Genomic DNA, 27,054 nt, shown 5'->3' with positions numbered 1-27,054 from the left:
TGGGCGTATCGCGTGGGCGGTTAAGCAAGACTGGCTGGATGGCTCTGCGACAACGAGAGCAAGCTTTGCGAAATGCCCTGGATTTTCGCGATCTCTCTTCAAGCAGGGGGCTCGGCTTGGAGACCTGCCAGATCTCTTCGAAACGGGCGGCACATCAACAGAATATCGGCATGGAGACGGCGACTTTGGGGAGGAAAAATGATATTATCCCCGCGGCTCTCAAACTTTGTTGCACTTTATGTAGAATAGTTAAGCCAGATGCTCACATTTAGCCTCGGATGCGCACTGATTAGGTTCAGCGCTGGAACCTCGTGTTGCCAATAGAAGGATCAGCCGCAGTGAAGGTTGGTTCCCTTTGGAATTGATTTTGGCTGCGGGCGTGGATACGGCGTGGTCCTAGGCCAGAAGTATGTCGATCAAAGAGAGAGAGTTTGAAGCACGAGCAGGCCTTTTATAGTCTGATTCTAGGGAAATACGTAAAGTCGGTTGCGCTTTGTATTCCAACCAAAAGCCAGAGTTGTACAACCAAAAGCTTTCGGAGTAATACAGCTGATAAGGGCCTGAAGCTTTGGGACAAATATTAGCCCTTTTTATCGCCAGCGCTAATTTTGTAGCACCGAGCTGCGATAAAAGTAGAAAATTCAATTTTAATGCAGGCGACCATTTCACCACACGATTAGCAAGAATCAGCTTCGAATATCTTTCGCATGATAAGTTCCAATATCTCGACCTTGAAAATCTTCTAGTTGGTAGAAGCAATTTCCAAGTTTTTTTTCTATTCTGCACTTTATGAACTGTGGTCCTAGTTTCGCATTGGCTCTTCTAGCAACGATAAATCCTTTAACAAGCGATAATCCGATCCATGTGTTATCATATCTAAACCAAACAGGGCTTTATATGGCGAACATCCCAAGGATTGATGTAGAGCCGAGCGTAATGAGCAAGAAATGGCTGTAAGGTGTTTATCCCACTCGGTTTGATCTTGTTGAAGATACGACCGAATAGCAGCTAAAAGAGAACGGTTTACTCGTTCAGCAGCATTACTTTGCGGGGAATACAGTGCTGTATAAACATGTTTTATGCCTAATTCTGTCAAGACCGCATTGAAGTCGTTTGCTTTGAACTCCGTTCCATTATCGCTTACAATGGTCTCGGGCACTCCAAAACAGTGAAATATATGCTTTAACAAGAACTCTTGTATTGAAGCCGACGTAAATTTCTTCAACGGATGTACCCAATGAAATTTACTAAAATGGTCTAGAAGTATTAATAGTCCAATATGATCGCTCTTACTACGAGGATATGGGCCAAGCAGATCTATGTACAACCTTTGAAAAGGTCTACACGTTGGTGTTTGCGCACCCATAGGCGGGCGAAGAATACAATTAGGAGCTTTATTTTCCTTGCATGCGTTACAGTTACGAATGTAATGCGCACATCTCTGGCTAAACCAGGCCAGTAGAGATTTCTACGAAGCTTTTCTATAGTTTTCTGCATACCATAATGCGAAGAAACTACGCTGTCATGAGCTTGTCTAAGAACATCGGCTCTTAAACGTTCTGGAACCCATAGTTTCCAAGAATTCTGTTCTTGTTCCTCGATTCCGGCAGCATGTTCAGTTCTAACGTAAATAAACTGGTTTACAATTTTAATGTCAGGAAATTTGGATTGCTGCAGAATAAATTTCTCTTTCAATTCCTTATAATCTGCATCAAGGAAGGCATCTATTATAGGACCTACTGTGAATTCCGCTAATTCATCCTCACACATTCGAGACAGTTTGTCAGGAACAACGTGATCTTGCCCTTTTCTATGTGAAATTGTAAACTTGTATGGTTGCAAACGGCAACCTTTCTGTGAAATCTGCATAATTTGCAATAAAACGACGATACCAGCCACAGACGCCTAAGAATCCTCGAACCTGCTTGAGATTTCTAGGTGGTGGCCAATTTACGATACATTCAATTTTTGCGGGATCCGTACAGATACCACCGCTGCCAATAACGTAACCTAAATAGTTAACATTATTCACGCAAAAATGACTTTTCTCAATATTAAGAGTTAAATTTGCTTTACGAAATTGTTCTGCAAGACGAACCAACACTGAAAGGTGGGACGAAAAGTCTTCAGAAACAATACAAACATCATCTAAGTAACCAAAAACGCAATGACGAAGATCAGGGGGAATGATATCATCCATTAGATGACACATTGTAGACGGCGCATTACAAAGGCCAAATGGCATCACTTTGAATTGGTATAAAGGCCTACCTGGAACAGTGAATGCTGTTAAGGGCCTTGAATCCTCAGTTAGCTCAATTTGCCAATATACATCTTTTAAATCAAGCTTAAAGATTATGTTTGCTTTTGGCAAGCGTGCAAAAATACCATCGATGCTTGGTAAAGGATTAGCATCCTTTTTAGTTGCATCGTTTAACTTTCTAGCACCCAAACAAAGGCGAACGTTGTTAGGTTTTAACACAATCCGCATTGGCGAACTCCAAGCGCTGGAAGAAGGCTCTATAACATCCAATTCTAACATGCGATCAATTTCTGCATATAACAATTTCTCGACAGCTGGGCTAACAGGGTAAAAACGCTGTTTCACTGGACGGGCATCACCAACATCAATGTGGTGTTGAATTAGGCGAGTGCGACCCAAACCTTCTAAACAGTTAGGAAAGAGTTTTTTCACCACATCAAGTTGTTTCTTTTGTATGCTGGTTAGTGAATAACAATTCGAGTCAGTAATTGTATGGTAGGTACTATTATCATTTTTCTCGAGAGTGGAAAACTCTAACGAACTGATAATATTAGGAGCCAAAGCGAAAATTATCCAAAAGTCAATGCCAAAAATCAATCTCTACTTTACAGAAGGAATAACGTACAGCTGAATTAATTTGGCAGTACCTTTATATGTCATAGTGAAAGTCAAAACGCCAATGACGTCGTGAGCTTTACCATCTGCAGTTCTTACATGTGATTTAATAGCTTTAAAATCAGGCAAAATAGAAACATTTTCCATAGCTAAACTTGATCCAATACAACTTACGTTCGCACCTGTATCTAACAGACCGTGCTCAATAAATTGTAAAAATGATATAATAACAGATGCGACTAACATTTTATACTGTTTCCTAGTGTTTGATTCGTTGAGTGTTTCTAGATATTATAGGCTTAATATCATGGAAGATTCTATTTCTAACTTCTAAATAATTTCTCAGCCTCTCATGATATGGACGAAAACTTTGAGGGGAAACTGACACCTTCTTATCATCCTGCGGTCGTTGTAGGACTTGTTCAGGAGCAATATAATCTGTGGCGTCCTTGATGACATTTTCTGTTAATTGGTTGGGGGCATCCGGCTGTTGTTGGATGCACCCTGCTGGTGGTTTTCCGAACGACGGCGATTGCAAGTTCGGCACTGTGGCTTATAAACGTTGAGAGCTCCACATCCATAACAAAATATTTGGCCTTGTGCCAAGCAATTTTCCCATACATGGCCTTGCCCATCGCAATTCCAACAGGTAATGTTTACATTGCGAATAGCGGCGAGTTCATTATCCATATTTAAATCGAGATCAGGATCAGTGTGCTCTTCTACTTCAATCTCCTCAACTGCATAACATTGACGACGCGGTATAGCTGGATTTATTCTTTGTCTTCCCTCCGCTCGACAACTGAGTTCGCTCACCAGATTTGCATTTGTACAAGTCTACGTAACTGACCGATGAAATGAATAGGCTGATACAGCAATTTATGACGTATTTCTGGGAGCAAATTATTTTTGAGAATTTCAATCAATTCTTCATCCTCAAATATTATAGAAGATTTATCAATTAAAACGATCACAGATTCAAAAAAATTCGAAAAAGTTTTAAGTTTAAACCATCCGACGAACCATCAAAGTGCAAATTCCACTTCTGTATAACCTTTGCTACTTTACTGGGATGAACTGAAGTACGATTACTAGACCATCTTATGGCTGTAGTTACTTGTGACGAGTTAGCATTCGAAACAGGGCTCACATTTAAAGAGGACATTACTCTAGAAACAGTTCGTTCAGTCATAGTTTGAATAGTAGAATAATTAACTGGCTGTTTACGTACATGACCGAAACGATTGGGACGACCTCTTCTCCTAGTATTTGCAATTCTCTGTGGAGGAGGGTCTGCTGCAATTGTATCTTGACTGGCATCTATCTCTGGCGCTTGTGCATCGCTCACATCCAGAGGACGGGGATCATTAGCTTCTTCGGGGCCTTGTGCATCTCTCATAGTTTTGGCCAATTTTTTTGTGACCGGACGACGACTTGGTCCAGGGCCTATAGGATCTGCTTGCTTTGTTCTGGGAGAACAGTTTCCTATAACCAATTTAAATTGTTCGGCCTCTAGCACAGTGGAAGAATTGGGACATTCGGTGTGGGACTCTAGCCAACTTTCAACACATGATTTGTGAAAAATGTGTTTACAGTTTGTAACAAAACATGACTGCGTATTTGTCATTAACTGACAACAAATATTGCAATTCCTTGCGGCCGTATCCGCTGAGGATTGTGCATTTTGGGGACTATGTTCAATAGACATAATATTTTATAATATTTTTTCCTGACGTGTGACATTTGTGGTTGACATAATAACTAGAACATAAATCAACTAGGCATTATTCAAGTGCAAGAAGTAGTGAGTTTTTAATTTTATTTGGGCTATGGAATTTATAAACAGACAAATAAACCGTGCTATGTATGTACCCTTTCAATTGACCGCCCTTGCTCGGTAGCGATATGCCGAAGAGCATGATACATCTATTCCAGAAAAAAAGGTAGTCCAATATCACCAGATAAACACTAACAACCATTTATAAATCTTACGATCCGAAAGGAAGGTGACGCAATTTAATATCTACTAACTTTTGAATACCTGATCAATGAAAAGGCTCTCGCAGTGACAATCGGCAGGGTATCCAATCTTAGCTGAATACGCAAGATTCCAGAAAGTATACGATAGTATTTCAAAACTCATAATGCTCAAAATCTAGAAGAAAACAAAAAGCAATCGAAAACAAAACGAGCTAAAACTTCGAAGCAGTGTGATAGCGATGTTATTCTATCTGTTTTGGATTTGACAACACGAATCTGATTAAGTCAGCACCCAAAAATATGTGTCAAAATAAAGGTCGGCAAGGCATCCGATCGCACTCAAATACCAAGTTCCAGTACGCATATTCGGAAGAATCAAAACGTAATCACAACTCTTCAAGAACATTATGTTGTGCCAGGTAACACATAACTGCCAACAATCATAATGAACTCTATATTGCCAAATATCGCTTCGAAAGCTTGGGAGGAGTAACTACTGCGAATAAATGGACTTCACTTCAATGTAATCCATCGTACATTTCTTTATTCGCAAGCAGCAGCTGCCCCACGTTGGGCGCCAAAAATTTATGTAATAAACTTTACATTGTTGTTAAACGCTAGCTAGTTTTTGCCAACCATTGTATTTACCAAAAAAAAAATATACATAAGTCTTTGGAGGAGTTGAGAAAAAAAAAACAGTTAGCAAATAGCGTGAGCCGACGGTGTCACAGCGGAGGTCGGACCCTTTGATACCCTAGCTCTTTCGGGGTGGGGTGGGTTTGCTGTGTCCTGAAGACTCTATGTACATAAATTAAATTATTATAGAGTCCCTTCTGAAACTAAATCTTGGAAGGCCTACTTCCAACAAAACAACTAAACCAAATCAAAGGCCAAATAACGGGAAAACTGACGATATAGGAGATGACTGCTTGCATCAGAATATATACCTAGTGTGTTTGCGAGATCTTATGATGGTAGTCGATAATCGCGGTCTATACCCACCCAACCATGGAGCTCCAATAAGAGTATTGTTTATGGAGTTCCCCTATAGCACATGTTCCAGCTACACTATGTCACCATGTCATCAGAAAAAAATAATAACATACGTTACCAACTCATTTTAAAATAAAAATTATCCATTCTTCAATATTTATTAATGGGTAATATTTATAACGGAGCTTATACAACTAGCAAAAGATCGAAACAACAAAATGTTATAAAGTTTACTGGCTTCATTGAAACTATCAGCGAATCAATGTGAAAATAGAATTTACAATATAATTATATACATTGCAGGTATATATATAAAATATTACCATATCAGTTAACAATGTTTAAAATATAATTATAAGTTTTATACATATAGATATTTGTCTTGTCCGAAAGTATATGTGTAGTGCTTTATCCATTAATATTTAGTTTGCTACTTTACTTGTATATTAGATCATCAGTATCAAATATGCAAAACAAGTGAGCTGTCCGATGCAGCGCAAGTGGCTTAAAATGCAATTAAATATGAACAAAAAAAAAAGCTCACATTATTAGTAGTAGTCGAAATTAAATGGACACTCGAGTCGAGCTATAGCAAAAGCTCAATATATAAGCTCAAGTAAATATACATATATTATAGGGATGTCAATTTGACCGCGACTTACAAACCAGATAAGAAGCGATAGCAAAACGGAATATAAAACTTACATGCAAACTCCAGCGATGAAGGGCCCTCCAGCAATGGTGTTGTTGTTGTTGGGAATAAGTGCAATAAATACAAGTAGGTGCATGACATATACAAGTATACTATATGCATTTAATTTAAATGCTTAGATCACTTAACATTTCGTTTTATTTTTATAATCAGCGTTGACTCCCTTAAATACATTACTTGAATGTATTTCTTTGGGGTTTTATATTTAGTGCTGACTTTGATTCACTTTACACATGTCTTTGGAGATTTTGGGTTTTGGCAGTATATTCTTGTTTCCTTTTTTTTCTTCTTTTCTTAAGGTTTAAGCACTGATCTTGGTAGGGGTCGTTAAAAAAACAAAAAAAAAACCAATGCAGTCGCTCAACTAAGCATTTTTGGGAGACGACAAAAAAAAATATACCCGGACAAATTTGTACATAGGGTCTTATGTCTGTACAGTTGGAGGCACTATTCACACACTTTCTGGACTTTTACATTTTCTTATGTTTCAATTTTTTTTTTATGGTATTTTAATAGAGAGCAATTTTTCTCTAAAAAAAACTTAAACACTGTAGCTCATTCTCGGCTCTTTTGAAGGGGGCACTAGCACGTGGCGTTGAGAAGGCGGTTGCTAATTTGCGTGTCCGCAATGGACGTGGCCGTGGGCGTATCGCGTGGGCGGTTAAGCAAGACTGGCTGGATGGCTCTGCGACAACGAGAGCAAGCTTTGCGAAATGCCCTGGATTTTCGCGATCTCTCTTCAAGCAGGGGGCTCGGCTTGGAGACCTGCCAGATCTCTTCGAAACGGGCGGCACATCAACAGAATATCGGCATGGAGACGGCGACTTTGGGGAGGAAAAATGATATTATCCCCGCGGCTCTCAAACTTTGTTGCACTTTATGTAGAATAGTTAAGCCAGATGCTCACATTTAGCCTCGGATGCGCACTGATTAGGTTCAGCGCTGGAACCTCGTGTTGCCAATAGAAGGATCAGCCGCAGTGAAGGTTGGTTCCCTTTGGAATTGATTTTGGCTGCGGGCGTGGATACGGCGTGGTCCTAGGCCAGAAGTATGTCGATCAAAGAGAGAGAGTTTGAAGCACGAGCAGGCCTTTTATAGTCTGATTCTAGGGAAATACGTAAAGTCGGTTGCGCTTTGTATTCCAACCAAAAGCCAGAGTTGTACAACCAAAAGCTTTCGGAGTAATACAGCTGATAAGGGCCTGAAGCTTTGGGACAAATATTAGCCCTTTTTATCGCCAGTGCTAATTTTGTAGCACCGAGCTGCGATAAAAGTAGAAAATTCAATTTTAATGCAGGCGACCATTACAATGGACAATATATACATACAAGTATATATTTATACTCTGTACATGAAATGTACAAGAGTATATTAGGTTTGCGGGAGCTGAAAAATGTAACAGGCAGAAGGAGGCGTGGCAGACCCCACAAAGTATATATATTATTGATCAGCGTGACAAGACGAGTCGATCTAGCCCTGTCTGTCTGTCTGTCCGTCTGTCCGTCCGTATGAACACCTGGATCTCAGAGACTATAAGAGATAGAGACACCAAATTTTGCACAAAGATGCGTTATGTGTGTATTCTATACGAGTTTGTTTTATTTTTTGATTTTCCCCCCACTTCCCCCCTATGGGGGTTTTCCCGATTTTCCATTCGTATAATCTCCTATATCTCGGAGACCATAAGACCTAGGAACACCAAATTTTAGTCCAAGGTTCTCTTGTGTGAATACGCAGAAAATGTATATTTTGGAATTTACCTCCCCCCTCTCCTCCGCAAATGCGATTTTCTCTAACTCCCGTAATTCTTGGAATTTCTAAAATTTTGGAAATACCCCCAGTTAGTAATTATGTGTCCGTATGCCAAGTTTCACTATGATAGACCGATTTGTAAAGAAGTTATAGCCATAAATATATTTGCTGATGCAGCGCTGTCCAAGCGCTGCCCGCGGCTGTTGTTGATGCTGGTGCTTTGGTTGACTGCGAAAATGCTTACACAGACACGAATAGATGCGCATAGGCATACATACACTCACACAGACGCAATTGCAATGTAAATGTGCAATTATACACCATTTACGTGAGTTCGAATACGGAGAATGTAAAATCGATCAAAAATTTTTTTTTTTAATTTTCTTAATTTTTTTTTATTTTCTTTAATTCTTGTAAACATATGAACAAAGTATTTCAAAGTCGGGACACCCGACTTTAGCTATTTTTATTTTTGTTTTTTGGGATAATGTATTTGTTGACTTATCTCAACTTATCAACTTTTTTTTTATACCCTGTACCCAAAGGGTAAAAAGGTATATTAGTTTTGTGTACATGTACATGGAACACACAGAAGAAGGCGTGGCAGACCCCACCAAGTATATATATTCTTGATCAGCCGAGTCGATATAGCCATGTCCGTCGGTCTGTCTATCTGTATGACCGCAAGGGTCTCAGAAAGTATAAGAGCTAGAATAACCAAACTTGGTATCCAGATTCTCCTGAGCCCGACAAAGCACGAGTTTCTTCATTTTCTCTGATGCACCCCCCACTCCTCCCCTATTCTCGATTTTCTATAACTCCCATAATTCATTATGACCGGTTGATTAGAAAGAAAGTTATAGCCACATAGCCAGGCCCAAGCTTTATCCGCAGCTGTATTTGTTGCTGCTTTGACATAATTATGTAATGCACGATTCTGATGTAAATGTATGTATGGAGTATTTTATATTTAATTTAATTAATTAATTAAATTAATTAAATTTTTTTAATAAATTTTTTTTTTGTGGTATGGTGCAGGATATTTAAGAGTTGAGTCTGGTCGACTTTAGCATTCCTTTAATGTTTTATCTTATATATGTGGGATCTTGTTTTAATAATAACAATTCTAGTAACAATAACCACTTTATTTAATACTCTTTAAATTATACAATGTGTCAAATTAACGCAGCTCCTGTTTGTTCTATCGGTGTTTTTTCTGGAGCTTTTTGCAGGTGAAAGTATTTCGGGACCCACGGTGATCGTAGGCGGTGCTTGCACTTTGTCCAAAAATTCAGCTTTTTTTTTTTACGATCCAGACGAACAAATACATGTGTTGCATTTTCAATAACGAGCTGCAGGAAGGATTCATTGGAGCTATGGCAGGAAGGGCTGCTTTGTCGGAGAGATCTAATTTTCTCTCGAATAATTTTTATGAACTCACCGGGATTGCGAAGTTGTGAACAAACAAGCATTTCGGCTGGGCTGGCTCCTAAGTCTTCTTTCCACGTGGTACGTAATCCAAGCAGGACTAGAGGCAGGACGTCGCACCAGCCGTTGGTCCTGTAACAATTTATTGCAGCTTTGAGAGTTCGGTGCCAGCGCTCCACCAAACCATTTGACTGTGGATGGTAGGCTGTTGTGCGTAAATGATTGATACCTAAAATTCACATCAATCCAGAAAGAACGGCGGACTCGAACTGACGTCCAAGATTGCTAGTGATTTGAAGTTGAACGCCAAATAAAGAAATCCATCAATTTATCAGCGCTGTGGCTACAGTTTCAGCTGATATGTCGGGAATTGGAATTGCTGTGGGCCATCTGGAAAATCGATCGATGCAAGTCAAGCAGAATCGGTTCCGGTCTTTCACTGCCACACGGTTAATAACGTTATTTAAATCCATGTTTGGTTCCATCGGAGTTGGATCAGTAGAGGACGTACCTTCAATTACTGTGTCGTCTGAAGAACAATCACTCATATTTGATGTTTCATCAAGTTGTGAAATTATTTGAAACGTGTGTATATGTGTATGGGTGACGCGGGCGTTTAATGTGTTTGCGCTTGTGTGTAATTCCACAGAATTACGGAATTAATTCCGTAGCATTTGAGTTTATATTCTTTAAAATTTGACGTCTCCGCAGTGTTAGATCACGTCGGGATCACCAATGTGGGATCTTGTTGTAATAATAATAATACTAGTAACAATAACCACTTTATTTAATAACTTTAAATTATACAATGTGTGAAATTAACGTGCGGAGATGAGCAAGTGCTTCTATGCTATCGACAGCTTGCTATCGATTAGGGGTGTATACATTGGCCGACAACATGTAACCCCCACATATATGTATATAGTAGCGGCGAGGTACGTGCTTCGTTACGTATAAAGTGAAATAATAAAAAAATGTAATTGGAACATCAAATTCATTTATTCTAACAAACAAATATTTTATTAATTGTAAGCTATTTTAAAACTTAATCCAAAACATTTTGATAAACAATTTTTCTTGCTTTTCCATTTTGAGCATGAATAAAAAAACGGCTAGGGGACCGACTCTGGAACATGCAACATAAAGATGGCCATGTGAAAACAAGATAGAACGCTACAGTCGAGCAAACCCGACAGTGAAATACCCTGTACCCAGACAAAGTTCCGTCACTGAGATATATGCACCCATATCAGAAGCAACAAGTAAAAAAGCTAAAGTCGGGTGTCCCGACTTTGAAATACTCTGTACATATGTTTACAATAATTATAGAAAATAAAAAAATTAGAGAATTACAAAAAAAAAATTTTGATCGATTTTACCTCTTTTGGTATTCAAACTCATGTAAAGGGTGTACAATTGCACATTTACATAGCAATTGCATCTGTGTGAGTGTATGTATGCCTATGCGCATCTGTTCGTGTCTGTGTAAACATGTTAGCAGTCAACCAAACAGCAACATCAACAACAGCCGCGGGCAGCGCTTGGACAGCGCTGCAGCAGCAAATATATTTATTGCTATAACTTCTTTACAAATCGGTCTATCATAATGAAACTTGGCATACGGACACATAATTACTAACTGGGGGTATTTGCAAAATTTTAGTTCGAAATTCCAAGAATTACGGGAGTTAGAGAAAATCACGATTTGCTTGGGAGAGGGGGAGGGAGGGAAATTGAAAAAACCCAAATTTCTGCGTATTCCCATAAGGCACCCCCAAGGGGGGTAAATCAAAAAAATAAAACAAACTTGCCCAGCGTGCACACATAACGCATCTTTGTGCAAAGTTTGGTGTCTCTACCTCTTATAGTCTCTGAGATCCAGGTGTTCATACGGACTGACAGGCGGACAGACTGACAGACAGACAGGCAGACAGGGCTAGATCGACTTGTCTCGTCATGCTGATCAAGAATATATATACTTTGTGAGGTCTGCCACGCCTCCTTCTGCCTGTTACATTTTCAGCTCCCGCAAACCTAATATACTCTTGTACATTTTATGTACAGAGTATAAAAAGCAGTGCGAATCTATCCAAATTTTTCTGGATATCTGCAGTTTGCATACCAGGCTTCCCAAAAAATGGTCAAGTGTTAATTTTGAAAGACTGTAAGGGTCTCAAAAAAAGTTTTCAAAGTAATGAGATGCGACACTACTATTTCATTGAACACAACTGTATGTGTAGAATAATTATCTCTATATATATAAAACAGTTTGTCCTGACAGACTGACTGACTGATTGGCAATCAACGCACAGCCCAAACGGTAAGAGCTAGGAAGCTGAAATTTGGACACATGTTGTCTTCAGTGGTGTAGGTGAGCACTAAGAAGCGGTTTTGGAAAATTCGAACGCCAAAGGGGGGAAAACGGGCTCCAACGTTTGTATGAAAAATCTACAATTTTCATCCAATTAACTTCAAACTTAGTTTGTATACTCTCAAAAAGAATACAAGAAAAACTGTATACTTGGTTTTTCACCATTTTTCCTGGGGCATGAAAAAGGGGGGATTCTCCGTGGAAAAATTGAAACACAATCAACACCCCACAGCCCAAACGGTAAGAGCTAGAAAGCTGAAACTTGGGGTCAAGTATCCTATCATAGTGTAAATGTGCATTAAGAAGGGATTTTGGAAAATTCAAGCTCCAAACGGGGGAAAAGTAGCTCCAAAAAATGTTTGAAAAATCCGCATTTTTCAACCGATTAACTTAAAACTTAGTTTCTATGTTTCATATGTATGTATGTACATTCGTCTTGCACTGACAGAGCAAGAAATGTTAATTAATTGAAAATTAATTTTAAAAGTAATTATACTCTGTACATGAAATGTACAAGAGTATATTAGGTTTGCGCGAGCTGAAAAATGTAACAGACAGAAGGAGGCGTGGCAGACCCCAAGATGCCTTATGTGAATACGCAGAAAATGTGTATTTTGAAATTTCCCTCCCTCCCCCCTCTCCACAACAATTCTCTAATTCCCGTAATTCTTGGAATTTCGAACTAAAATTTAGCAAATACCCCCAGTTAGTTATTATGTGTCCGTATGCCAAGTTTCACTATGATAGACCGATTTGTAAAGAAGTTATAGCCATAAATATATTTGCCGCTGAAGCGCTGCTCAATCGCTGCCCGCGACTGTTGTTGATCCTGGTGCTTTGGTTGACACACAGACGCAATTGCTATGTAAATGTGCAATTATACACCCTTTACGTGAGTTCGAATACCGATCAACAAATTTTTTTTTAATTTTCTTAATTTTTTTATTTTCTATAATTAGTGTAAATATATGTACAGAGTATTTCAAAGTCAGGACACCCGACTTTAGCTTTTTTACTTGTTTTCTTTGTTCTTTGTTTAGTGCATTTGGCATTAGGGTTTTCATTAATAACTTTATGCAGCAACAACAAATATCAAATAGTTGGGGACATCACATACACACACTCACACACACAACAAGCAACAGTTCGTGTCTATGTGTGCGGTTCTCTACGTACGGATGAAAAAGTAAAGAGAAACATACATATGTATGTATGTATATATGCCTGTGTATGAATATAGCATGTATGTACATTCGTATTAATGTATACATTGGGCAATCGAACACAGTTGTTTGATTGTAAAAAAAATAATGCTCTAAAAACAACAACAACTGCAAGTCATTGGCTCGCTCTTCTTCTTTCGTTTTGACCATTTAATGTTAATTACAAAGGCAAAATGCCAAAAGTTTACAGTTACCGTCGCTAGGCAACGACTGCGTAAGCGATAGTAAAGCAGAAACCGAATAACGGAGCTACGCATATTCTGCTTCGCATTGCGGGCAGATGTATTTATTATGTATATGATTTGTTCTTATTGATCTCAATAAATAATTAGATTTTATTATTTAAATATTCTGCTTATTGCATTCTAACTTCGATATTTTGATGGTATCGGTGGCTTTAACTATCGAAAGTTTTACTCTAGCAAATTGAGATGAGAATTGTCAGTGCTTTTTGATCGTGGCTCATCGCTGCACGGCATTGACACGAGTGCCGTGTTTCATATTCCGAGTTTGTGCGTGACCGTACTGACTCAATATGGCACGAAAAGACTCAAATGTGAATTTTAAATTAGAATATACCCTTATAATTATTCCCCTTTTTTGCACATAGTCTATCTTAAGACGTTGCGTTATCTCTATATATAAAACAGATTGTCCTTACTAATTAGTGATCAACGCACAGCCCAAATGGTAAAAGATGAAATTTGGAATCAAGTATCCTTTCATAGTATCCATCATAGTGTAGGAGCACACTAAGAAAGGCTTTTGGAAAATTCTAAATTAATTTATTAATTTAATTAAATTAATTAACTAAATTAATTTGGTGTTTTAGAAAAAATAAACAAACTCGATCTGCCTAGGGCTTATAGGAACCTTGATACCAATTTTGGTTATCCTAGCTCTTGTACTTACTGAGATCCTTGCATTCATACAGACGGACGGACGGACAGACGGACATGGCTAGATCGACTCGTCTCGTCATGCTGATCAAGAATATATATACTTTGTGGGGTCTGCCACGCCTCCTGCTGCCTGTTACATTTTTCAGCTCCCGCAAACCTAATATACTTCTGTACATTTCATGTACAGAGTATAAACACTGCATACTTAATTTTTCACTATTTTTCCTGGGGCATGAAATAGAGGGGTTTCCCGTGGAAAAATTGAAACACAATCAACAGCCTAAATGGTAAGAGCTACGAAGCTCCGTCTGTCCGTCTGTCAGTCCGTATGGATCTCAGAGACTATAAGAGATAGAGACACCAAATTTTGCACAAACATGCCTTATGTGTGTATTCTATACGAGTTTGTATATTGTCTATACGAGTTTTTTGGATTTCCCCTATTTCCCCAGATTCTCCTAGGTCCGAGAAAGGACGAGTTTATTATTGCCCCCCCCCCCCCCCCCCCCCCCCCCTTCCCCAGCTACAGAATTTCGTCAATAGCGTCCACATTTTAAATGCTACCTAAACCAAACTTTGCACACATAATTTATATATAATTATCTACTGTCGTTTAAAATTATTATTCAATTCGGTCAATTCTAAGAAAAGTTATTAGCGAAACAAATTCTCGCCAGTACAGCCCACTAAAACTGCAGCGACAAGTTCGCTCTTCTTCTTCCTCTTTTTGCTGCTGCTTTGGACGCATATACCTCAGTGTCGGAAGTTTATCTGGGTACAGGGTATTTCACTGTCGGGCTTGCTCAACTGTAGCGTTCTCTCTTGTTTTTTTATAGCCTGTACCCAAGGGGTGAAAGGCTATACTAGTTTTGTGCGCATGTATGTAACACACAGAAGGAGGCGTGGCAGACCTTACAAAGTATATACATATATTATTAATCAGGATGACAAGACGAGTCGATATAGCCATGTCCGTCTATCCGTCTGTCCGTCCGTCCGTCTGTCCGTCCGTCTGTCTGTATGAGCGCAAGGATCTCAGGAAGTACAAGAGCTAGAATAACCAAACTTGGTATCGAGGTTCCCCTAAGTCCTAGGCAGGTCAAGTTAATTTTTTTTTATTCTGATACACCCCTCCACTCCCCCGCAACTCGCGTTTTTGTTTATAAATTCCGTAATTCGTGGAATTTTGAAATCAATTTTGGTAGGTACATCCAGTTAGTACTAATGTGTTCGTGTGCCCAGTTTCATCATGATAGGTCAATTTTGAAGAAAGTTATAGCCATAAATAAAATCGCTCATGCGCTGCCTGCAGCGCTGCCCGCAGCTGTTGTTGTTGCTTTGGTTCAACTTTTTTTTTTATTTTCTTTTTTGTGGAGAGTACAGGCTATTTTACTGTCGGGCTTGCTCAACTGTAGCGTTCGCTCTTGTTTTAATTTTATTATTTTTTTATTTTCTATAATTATTGTAAACATATGTACAGAGTATTTCAAAGTCGGGACACCCGACTTTAGCTTTTTTACTTGTTTTAATTCTTATATAGATTACAAAAACCCAGTTTGAAGCCAATCAAATGAAAATTGCAAATGAAATTTGCAGATCATACAACCTTTGGAGCTCGTTTTTCCCCCTTTGGCGTTCGAATTTTCCAAAATGGCTTCTCAGTGCTCCCATCTATATATATAAAACAGTTTGTCCTGACTGACTGACTGAATGATTGGTGATCAACGCACAGCCCACACGGTAAAAGCTAGGATGCTGAAATTTGGGCTCAAGTATCCTATCATGGTGTAGATGAGCACTAAGAAGGGATTTTGGAAAATTCGAGCTCCAAAGGGGGGAAAATTAGCTCCAAAGTTTGTTTGAAAAATCCGCATTTTTCAACCGATCGACTTAAAACTTAGTTTCTAAAATCAATTAAAGAATGCAAAGAAAACTGCATACTCGGTTTTTTAAATTTTTTGTTGGAGCTTGAATTATTGGGGTTTTCTTGGGGCACAAAAGGAAACCGCGTCAACAGCCCACAGTCCAAACGGTAAAAGCTAGGATGCTGAAATTTGGGCTCAAGTATCCTATCATAGTGTAGATGCGCACTAAGAAGGGATTTTGGAAAATTCGAGCTCCAAAGGGGGGAAAACGAGCTCCAAAGTTTGTTTGAAAAATCCGCATTTTTCAACCGATCGACTTAAAACTTAGTTTCTAAAATCAATTAAAGAATACAAACAAAACTGCATACTCGGATTTTATATATATATATATATATATATATATATATATATATATATATATATATATATAGATTTACATCGGAATCGTGCCTATGCGTGTTTGTATGCAGTACAAAAATAGGTCAAAGCAGCAACCCCTGCCGGCAGATCTTGGGAAGAGATTATGTTTATGGCTATAACTTTCTTCATAATTAACCTATCAGGATCAAACTTGGCACACAGACACATAATCACTATATGGAGGTATTTGCACAATTTGAGTACAAAATTCCAAGAAACACGGGAGTTACGGGAATTATGAGAAAAAAACGAATTGCGGGGGAGTGGGGGGTGCATTGACACGAGTGCCGTGTTTCATATTCCGAGTTTGTGCGTGACCGTACTGACTCAGTATGGCACGAAAAGACTCAAATGTGAATTTTAAATTAGAATATACCCTTATAATTATTCCCCTTTTTTGCACATAGTCTATCTTAAAACGTTGCGTTATCTCTATATATAAAACAGATTGTCCTTACTAATTAGTAATCAACGCACAGCCCAAATGGTAAAAGATGAAATTTGGAATCAAGTATCCTTTCATAGTATCCATCATAGTGTAGGAGCACACTAAGAAAGGCTTTTGGAAAATTCTAAATTAATTTATTAATTTAATTAAATTAATTAACTAAATTAATTTAATTAATTACCTAAATTAAATATAAAATATACGGCTATATAATCACTAACCTAATGTGACTACCAAATTTTAGTTCAAAATTCCAAGAATTACGGGAGTTATAGAAAATCGTTAATAGTGGGGGGGGGGGGGGGGAGTGGGGCGGTGTTTTAGAAAAAATAAACAAACTCGATCTGCCTAGGGCTTATAGGAACCTTGATACCAATTTTGGTTATCCTAGCTCTTGTACTTACTGAGATCCTTGAGTTCATACAGACGGACGGACGGACAGACGGACATGGCTAGATCGACTCGTCTCGTCATGCTGATCAAGAATATATATACTTTGTGGGGTCTGCCACGCCTCCTGCTGCCTGTTACATTTTTCAGCTCCCGCAAACCTAATATACTTCTGTACATTTCATGTACAGAGTATAAACACTGCATACTTAATTTTTCACTATTTTTCCTGGGGCATGAAATAGAGGGGTTTCCCGTGGAAAAATTGAAACACAATCAACAGCCTAAATGGTAAGAGCTACGAAGCTCCGTCTGTCCGTCTGTCAGTCCGTATGGATCTCAGAGACTATAAGAGATAGAGACACCAAATTTTGCACAAACATGCCTTATGTGTGTATTCTATACGAGTTTGTATATTGTCTATACGAGTTTTTTGGATTTCCCCTATTTCCCCAGATTCTCCTAGGTCCGAGAAAGGACGAGTTTATTATTGCCCCCCCCCCCCCCCCCCCCCCCCCCTCTTCCCCAGCTACAGAATTTCGTCAATAGCGTCCACATTTCAAATGCTACCTAAACCAAACTTTGCACACATAATTTATATATAATTATCTACTGTCGTTTAAAATTATTATTCAATTCGGTCAATTCTAAGAAAAGTTATTAGCGAAACAAATTCTCGCCAGTACAGCCCACTAAAACTGCAGCGACAAGTTCGCTCTTCTTCTTCCTCTTTTTGCTGCTGCTTTGGACGCATATACCTCAGTGTCGGAAGTTTATCTGGGTACAGGGTATTTCACTGTCGGGCTTGCTCAACTGTAGCGTTCTCTCTTGTTTTTTTATAGCCTGTACCCAAGGGGTGAAAGGCTATACTAGTTTTGTGCGCATGTATGTAACACACAGAAGGAGGCGTGGCAGACCTTACAAAGTATATACATATATTATTAATCAGGATGACAAGACGAGTCGATATAGCCATGTCCGTCTATCCGTCTGTCCGTCCGTCCGTCTGTCCGTCCGTCTGTCTGTATGAGCGCAAGGATCTCAGGAAGTACAAGAGCTAGAATAACCAAACTTGGTATCGAGGTTCCCCTAAGTCCTAGGCAGGTCAAGTTAATTTTTTTTTATTCTGATACACCCCTCCACTCCCCCGCAACTCGCGTTTTTGTTTATAAATTCCGTAATTCGTGGAATTTTGAAATCAATTTTGGTAGGTACATCCAGTTAGTACTAATGTGTTCGTGTGCCCAGTTTCATCATGATAGGTCAATTTTGAAGAAAGTTATAGCCATAAATAAAATCGCTCATGCGCTGCCTGCAGCGCTGCCCGCAGCTGTTGTTGTTGCTTTGGTTCAACTTTTTTTTTATTTTCTTTTTTGTGGAGAGTACAGGCTATTTTACTGTCGGGCTTGCTCAACTGTATCGTTCGCTCTTGTTTTAATTTTATTATTTTTTTATTTTCTATAATTATTGTAAACATATGTACAGAGTATTTCAAAGTCGGGACACCCGACTTTAGCTTTTTTACTTGTTTTAATTCTTATATAGATTACAAAAACCCAGTTTGAAGCCAATCAAATGAAAATTGCAAATGAAATTTGCAGATCATACAACCTTTGGAGCCCGTTTTTCCCCCTTTGGCGTTCGAATTTTCCAAAATGGCTTCTCAGTGCTCCCATCTATATATATAAAACAGTTTGTCCTGACTGACTGACTGAATGATTGGTGATCAACGCACAGCCCAAACGGTAAAGGCTAGGAAGCTGAAATTTGGACTCAAGTATCTTTTCATAGTCTAGGTCCCCACTAAGAAGGGATTTTGGAAAACTCGAGCTCCAAAGGGGGAAAACAGGCTCCAACGTTTGTATGAAAAATCTACAGTTTTCATCTGATTAACTTTAAACTTAGTTTGTATACTCCAATTCCAATTCCAAGAAAAACTGTATACTGGTTTTTTGATATTTTTTTGCGGCCTAAAATATGGGAGTTTTCCTGTAAAAAAAATGTTGGGGCACAAAAGCAAACCGCGTCAACAGCCCACAGCCCACACGGTAAAAGCTAGGATGCTGAAATTTGGGCTCAAGTATCCTATCATGGTGTAGATGAGCACTAAGAAGGGATTTTGGAAAATTCGAGCTCCAAAGGGGGGCAAATTAGCTCCGAAGTTTGTTTGAAAAATCCGCATTTTTCAACCGATCGACTTAAAACTTAGTTTCTAAAATCAATTAAAGAATGCAAAGAAAACTGCATACTCGGTTTTTTAAATTTTTTGTTGGAGCTTGAATTATTGGGGTTTTCTTGGGGCACAAAAGGAAACCGCGTCAACAGCCCACAGTCCAAACGGTAAAAGCTAGGATGCTGAAATTTGGGCTCAAGTATCCTATCATAGTGTAGATGAGCACTAAGAAGGGATTTTGGAAAATTCGAGCTCCAAAGGGGGGAAAACGAGCTCCAAAGTTTGTTTGAAAAATCCGCATTTTTCAACCGATCGACTTAAAACTTAGTTTCTAAAATCAATTAAAGAATACAAACAAAACTGCATACTCGGATTTTATATATATGGTAAAAGATGAAATTTGGAATCAAGTATCCTTTCATAGTATCCATCATAGTGTAGGAGCACACTAAGAAAGGCTTTTGGAAAATTCTAAATTAATTTATTAATTTAATTAAATTAATTAACTAAATTAATTTAATTAATTACCTAAATTAAATATAAAATATACGGCTATATAATCACTAACCTAATGTGACTACCAAATTTTAGTTCAAAATTCCAAGAATTACGGGAGTTATAGAAAATCGTTAATAGTGGGGGGGGGGGGGAGTGGGGCGGTGTTTTAGAAAAAATAAACAAACTCGATCTGCCTAGGGCTTATAGGAACCTTGATACCAATTTTGGTTATCCTAGCTCTTGTACTTACTGAGATCCTTGAGTTCATACAGACGGACGGACGGACAGACGGACATGGCTAGATCGACTCGTCTCGTCATGCTGATCAAGAATATATATACTTTGTGGGGTCTGCCACGCCTCCTGCTGCCTGTTACATTTTTCAGCTCCCGCAAACCTAATATACTTCTGTACATTTCATGTACAGAGTATAAACACTGCATACTTAATTTTTCACTATTTTTCCTGGGGCATGAAATAGAGGGGTTTCCCGTGGAAAAATTGAAACACAATCAACAGCCTAAATGGTAAGAGCTACGAAGCTCCGTCTGTCCGTCTGTCAGTCCGTATGGATCTCAGAGACTATAAGAGATAGAGACACCAAATTTTGCACAAACATGCCTTATGTGTGTATTCTATACGAGTTTGTATATTGTCTATACGAGTTTTTTGGATTTCCCCTATTTCCCCAGATTCTCCTAGGTCCGAGAAAGGACGAGTTTATTATTGCCCCCCCCCCCCCCCCTCTTCCCCAGCTACAGAATTTCGTCAATAGCGTCCACATTTCAAATGCTACCTAAACCAAACTTTGCACACATAATTTATATATAATTATCTACTGTCGTTTAAAATTATTATTCAATTCGGTCAATTCTAAGAAAAGTTATTAGCGAAACAAATTCTCGCCAGTACAGCCCACTAAAACTGCAGCGACAAGTTCGCTCTTCTTCTTCCTCTCTTTGCTGCTGCTTTGGACGCATATACCTCAGTGTCGGAAGTTTATCTGGGTACAGGGTATTTCACTGTCGGGCTTGCTCAACTGTAGCGTTCTCTCTTGTTTTTTTATAGCCTGTACCCAAGGGGTGAAAGGCTATACTAGTTTTGTGCGCATGTATGTAACACACAGAAGGAGGCGTGGCAGACCTTACAAAGTATATACATATATTATTAATCAGGATGACAAGACGAGTCGATATAGCCATGTCCGTCTATCCGTCTGTCCGTCCGTCCGTCTGTCCGTCCGTCTGTCTGTATGAGCGCAAGGATCTCAGGAAGTACAAGAGCTAGAATAACCAAACTTGGTATCGAGGTTCCCCTAAGTCCTAGGCAGGTCAAGTTAATTTTTTTTTATTCTGATACACCCCTCCACTCCCCCGCAACTCGCGTTTTTGTTTATAAATTCCGTAATTCGTGGAATTTTGAAATCAATTTTGGTAGGTACATCCAGTTAGTACTAATGTGTTCGTGTGCCCAGTTTCATCATGATAGGTCAATTTTGAAGAAAGTTATAGCCATAAATAAAATCGCTCATGCGCTGCCTGCAGCGCTGCCCGCAGCTGTTGTTGTTGCTTTGGTTCAACTTTTTTTTTTATTTTCTTTTTTGTGGAGAGTACAGGCTATTTTACTGTCGGGCTTGCTCAACTGTAGCGTTCGCTCTTGTTTTAATTTTATTATTTTTTTATTTTCTATAATTATTGTAAACATATGTACAGAGTATTTCAAAGTCGGGACACCCGACTTTAGCTTTTTTACTTGTTTTAATTCTTATATAGATTACAAAAACCCAGTTTGAAGCCAATCAAATGAAAATTGCAAATGAAATTTGCAGATCATACAACCTTTGGAGCTCGTTTTTCCCCCTTTGGCGTTCGAATTTTCCAAAATGGCTTCTCAGTGCTCCCATCTATATATATAAAACAGTTTGTCCTGACTGACTGACTGAATGATTGGTGATCAACGCACAGCCCACACGGTAAAAGCTAGGATGCTGAAATTTGGGCTCAAGTATCCTATCATGGTGTAGATGAGCACTAAGAAGGGATTTTGGAAAATTCGAGCTCCAAAGGGGGGAAAATTAGCTCCAAAGTTTGTTTGAAAAATCCGCATTTTTCAACCGATCGACTTAAAACTTAGTTTCTAAAATCAATTAAAGAATGCAAAGAAAACTGCATACTCGGTTTTTTAAATTTTTTGTTGGAGCTTGAATTATTGGGGTTTTCTTGGGGCACAAAAGGAAACCGCGTCAACAGCCCACAGTCCAAACGGTAAAAGCTAGGATGCTGAAATTTGGGCTCAAGTATCCTATCATAGTGTAGATGCGCACTAAGAAGGGATTTTGGAAAATTCGAGCTCCAAAGGGGGGAAAACGAGCTCCAAAGTTTGTTTGAAAAATCCGCATTTTTCAACCGATCGACTTAAAACTTAGTTTCTAAAATCAATTAAAGAATACAAACAAAACTGCATACTCGGATTTTATATATATATATATATATATATATATATATATATATATATATATATATATATATATATATATATATATATATATATATATAGATTTACATCGGAATCGTGCCTATGCGTGTTTGTATGCAGTACAAAAATAGGTCAAAGCAGCAACCCCTGCCGGCAGATCTTGGGAAGAGATTATGTTTATGGCTATAACTTTCTTCATAATTAACCTATCAGGATCAAACTTGGCACACAGACACATAATCACTATATGGAGGTATTTGCACAATTTGAGTACAAAATTCCAAGAAACACGGGAGTTACGGGAATTATGAGAAAAAAACGAATTGCGGGGGAGTGGGGGGGTGCATTGACACGAGTGCCGTGTTTCATATTCCGAGTTTGTGCGTGACCGTACTGACTCAGTATGGCACGAAAAGACTCAAATGTGAATTTTAAATTAGAATATACCCTTATAATTATTCCCCTTTTTTGCACATAGTCTATCTTAAAACGTTGCGTTATCTCTATATATAAAACAGATTGTCCTTACTAATTAGTGATCAACGCACAGCCCAAATGGTAAAAGATGAAATTTGGAATCAAGTATCCTTTCATAGTATCCATCATAGTGTAGGAGCACACTAAGAAAGGCTTTTGGAAAATTCTAAATTAATTTATTAATTTAATTAAATTAATTAACTAAATTAATTTAATTAATTACCTAAATTAAATATAAAATATACGGCTATATAATCACTAACCTAATGTGACTACCAAATTTTAGTTCAAAATTCCAAGAATTACGGGAGTTATAGAAAATCGTTAATAGTGGGGGGGGGGGGGGGGGGGGGGGGGGAGTGGGGCGGTGTTTTAGAAAAAATAAACAAACTCGATCTGCCTAGGGCTTATAGGAACCTTGATACCAATTTTGGTTATCCTAGCTCTTGTACTTACTGAGATCCTTGAGTTCATACAGACGGACGGACGGACAGACGGACATGGCTAGATCGACTCGTCTCGTCATGCTGATCAAGAATATATATACTTTGTGGGGTCTGCCACGCCTCCTGCTGCCTGTTACATTTTTCAGCTCCCGCAAACCTAATATACTTCTGTACATTTCATGTACAGAGTATAAACACTGCATACTTAATTTTTCACTATTTTTCCTGGGGCATGAAATAGAGGGGTTTCCCGTGGAAAAATTGAAACACAATCAACAGCCTAAATGGTAAGAGCTACGAAGCTCCGTCTGTCCGTCTGTCAGTCCGTATGGATCTCAGAGACTATAAGAGATAGAGACACCAAATTTTGCACAAACATGCCTTATGTGTGTATTCTATACGAGTTTGTATATTGTCTATACGAGTTTTTTGGATTTCCCCTATTTCCCCAGATTCTCCTAGGTCCGAGAAAGGACGAGTTTATTATTGCCCCCCCCCCCCCCCCCCTCTTCCCCAGCTACAGAATTTCGTCAATAGCGTCCACATTTCAAATGCTACCTAAACCAAACTTTGCACACATAATTTATATATAATTATCTACTGTCGTTTAAAATTATTATTCAATTCGGTCAATTCTAAGAAAAGTTATTAGCGAAACAAATTCTCGCCAGTACAGCCCACTAAAACTGCAGCGACAAGTTCGCTCTTCTTCTTCCTCTTTTTGCTGCTGCTTTGGACGCATATACCTCAGTGTCGGAAGTTTATCTGGGTACAGGGTATTTCACTGTCGGGCTTGCTCAACTGTAGCGTTCTCTCTTGTTTTTTTATAGCCTGTACCCAAGGGGTGAAAGGCTATACTAGTTTTGTGCGCATGTATGTAACACACAGAAGGAGGCGTGGCAGACCTTACAAAGTATATACATATATTATTAATCAGGATGACAAGACGAGTCGATATAGCCATGTCCGTCTATCCGTCTGTCCGTCCGTCCGTCTGTCCGTCCGTCTGTCTGTATGAGCGCAAGGATCTCAGGAAGTACAAGAGCTAGAATAACCAAACTTGGTATCGAGGTTCCCCTAAGTCCTAGGCAGGTCAAGTTAATTTTTTTTTATTCTGATACACCCCTCCACTCCCCCGCAACTCGCGTTTTTGTTTATAAATTCCGTAATTCGTGGAATTTTGAAATCAATTTTGGTAGGTACATCCAGTTAGTACTAATGTGTTCGTGTGCCCAGTTTCATCATGATAGGTCAATTTTGAAGAAAGTTATAGCCATAAATAAAATCGCTCATGCGCTGCCTGCAGCGCTGCCCGCAGCTGTTGTTGTTGCTTTGGTTCAACTTTTTTTTTATTTTCTTTTTTGTGGAGAGTACAGGCTATTTTACTGTCGGGCTTGCTCAACTGTATCGTTCGCTCTTGTTTTAATTTTATTATTTTTTTATTTTCTATAATTATTGTAAACATATGTACAGAGTATTTCAAAGTCGGGACACCCGACTTTAGCTTTTTTACTTGTTTTAATTCTTATATAGATTACAAAAACCCAGTTTGAAGCCAATCAAATGAAAATTGCAAATGAAATTTGCAGATCATACAACCTTTGGAGCCCGTTTTTCCCCCTTTGGCGTTCGAATTTTCCAAAATGGCTTCTCAGTGCTCCCATCTATATATATAAAACAGTTTGTCCTGACTGACTGACTGAATGATTGGTGATCAACGCACAGCCCAAACGGTAAAGGCTAGGAAGCTGAAATTTGGACTCAAGTATCTTTTCATAGTCTAGGTCCCCACTAAGAAGGGATTTTGGAAAACTCGAGCTCCAAAGGGGGAAAACAGGCTCCAACGTTTGTATGAAAACCCTACAGTTTTCATCTGATTAACTTTAAACTTAGTTTGTATACTCCAATTCCAATTCCAAGAAAAACTGTATACTGGTTTTTTGATATTTTTTTGCGGCCTAAAATATGGGAGTTTTCCTGTAAAAAAAATGTTGGGGCACAAAAGCAAACCGCGTCAACAGCCCACAGCCCACACGGTAAAAGCTAGGATGCTGAAATTTGGGCTCAAGTATCCTATCATGGTGTAGATGAGCACTAAGAAGGGATTTTGGAAAATTCGAGCTCCAAAGGGGGGAAAACGAGCTCCAAAGTTTGTTTGAAAAATCCGCATTTTTCAACCGATCGACTTAAAACTTAGTTTCTAAAATCAATTAAAGAATGCAAAGAAAACTGCATACTCGGTTTTTTAAATTTTTTGTTGGAGCTTGAATTATTGGGGTTTTCTTGGGGCACAAAAGGAAACCGCGTCAACAGCCCACAGTCCAAACGGTAAAAGCTAGGATGCTGAAATTTGGGCTCAAGTATCCTATCATTGTGTAGATGCGCACTAAGAAGGGATTTTGGAAAATTCGAGCTCCAAAGGGGGGAAAACGAGCTCCAAAGTTTGTTTGAAAAATCCGCATTTTTCAACCGATCGACTTAAAACTTAGTTTCTAAAATCAATTAAAGAATACAAACAAAACTGCATACTCGGATTTTATATATATGGTAAAAGATGAAATTTGGAATCAAGTATCCTTTCATAGTATCCATCATAGTGTAGGAGCACACTAAGAAAGGCTTTTGGAAAATTCTAAATTAATTTATTAATTTAATTAAATTAATTAACTAAATTAATTTAATTAATTACCTAAATTAAATATAAAATATACGGCTATATAATCACTAACCTAATGTGACTACCAAATTTTAGTTCAAAATTCCAAGAATTACGGGAGTTATAGAAAATCGTTAATAGGGGGGGGGGGGGAGTGGGGCGGTGTTTTAGAAAAAATAAACAAACTCGATCTGCCTAGGGCTTATAGGAACCTTGATACCAATTTTGGTTATCCTAGCTCTTGTACTTACTGAGATCCTTGCGTTCATACAGACGGACGGACGGACAGACGGACATGGCTAGATCGACTCGTCTCGTCATGCTGATCAAGAATATATATACTTTGTGGGGTCTGCCACGCCTCCTGCTGCCTGTTACATTTTTCAGCTCCCGCAAACCTAATATACTTCTGTACATTTCATGTACAGAGTATAAACACTGCATACTTAATTTTTCACTATTTTTCCTGGGGCATGAAATAGAGGGGTTTCCCGTGGAAAAATTGAAACACAATCAACAGCCTAAATGGTAAGAGCTACGAAGCTCCGTCTGTCCGTCTGTCAGTCCGTATGGATCTCAGAGACTATAAGAGATAGAGACACCAAATTTTGCACAAACATGCCTTATGTGTGTATTCTATACGAGTTTGTATATTGTCTATACGAGTTTTTTGGATTTCCCCTATTTCCCCAGATTCTCCTAGGTCCGAGAAAGGACGAGTTTATTATTGCCCCCCCCCCCCCCCCCCCCCCTTCCCCAGCTACAGAATTTCGTCAATAGCGTCCACATTTCAAATGCTACCTAAACCAAACTTTGCACACATAATTTATATATAATTATCTACTGTCGTTTAAAATTATTATTCAATTCGGTCAATTCTAAGAAAAGTTATTAGCGAAACAAATTCTCGCCAGTACAGCCCACTAAAACTGCAGCGACAAGTTCGCTCTTCTTCTTCCTCTTTTTG

This window comes from Scaptodrosophila lebanonensis, unplaced genomic scaffold, assembly GCF_003285725.1.
Source record: "Scaptodrosophila lebanonensis strain 11010-0011.00,11010-0021.00 unplaced genomic scaffold, SlebRS2 tig00000101-arrow-pilon, whole genome shotgun sequence".
NCBI lineage: Eukaryota > Metazoa > Arthropoda > Insecta > Diptera > Drosophilidae > Scaptodrosophila > Scaptodrosophila lebanonensis.
The sequence above is the reverse complement of the archived record's forward strand: the minus strand, read 5'-3'. Positions refer to the sequence as shown.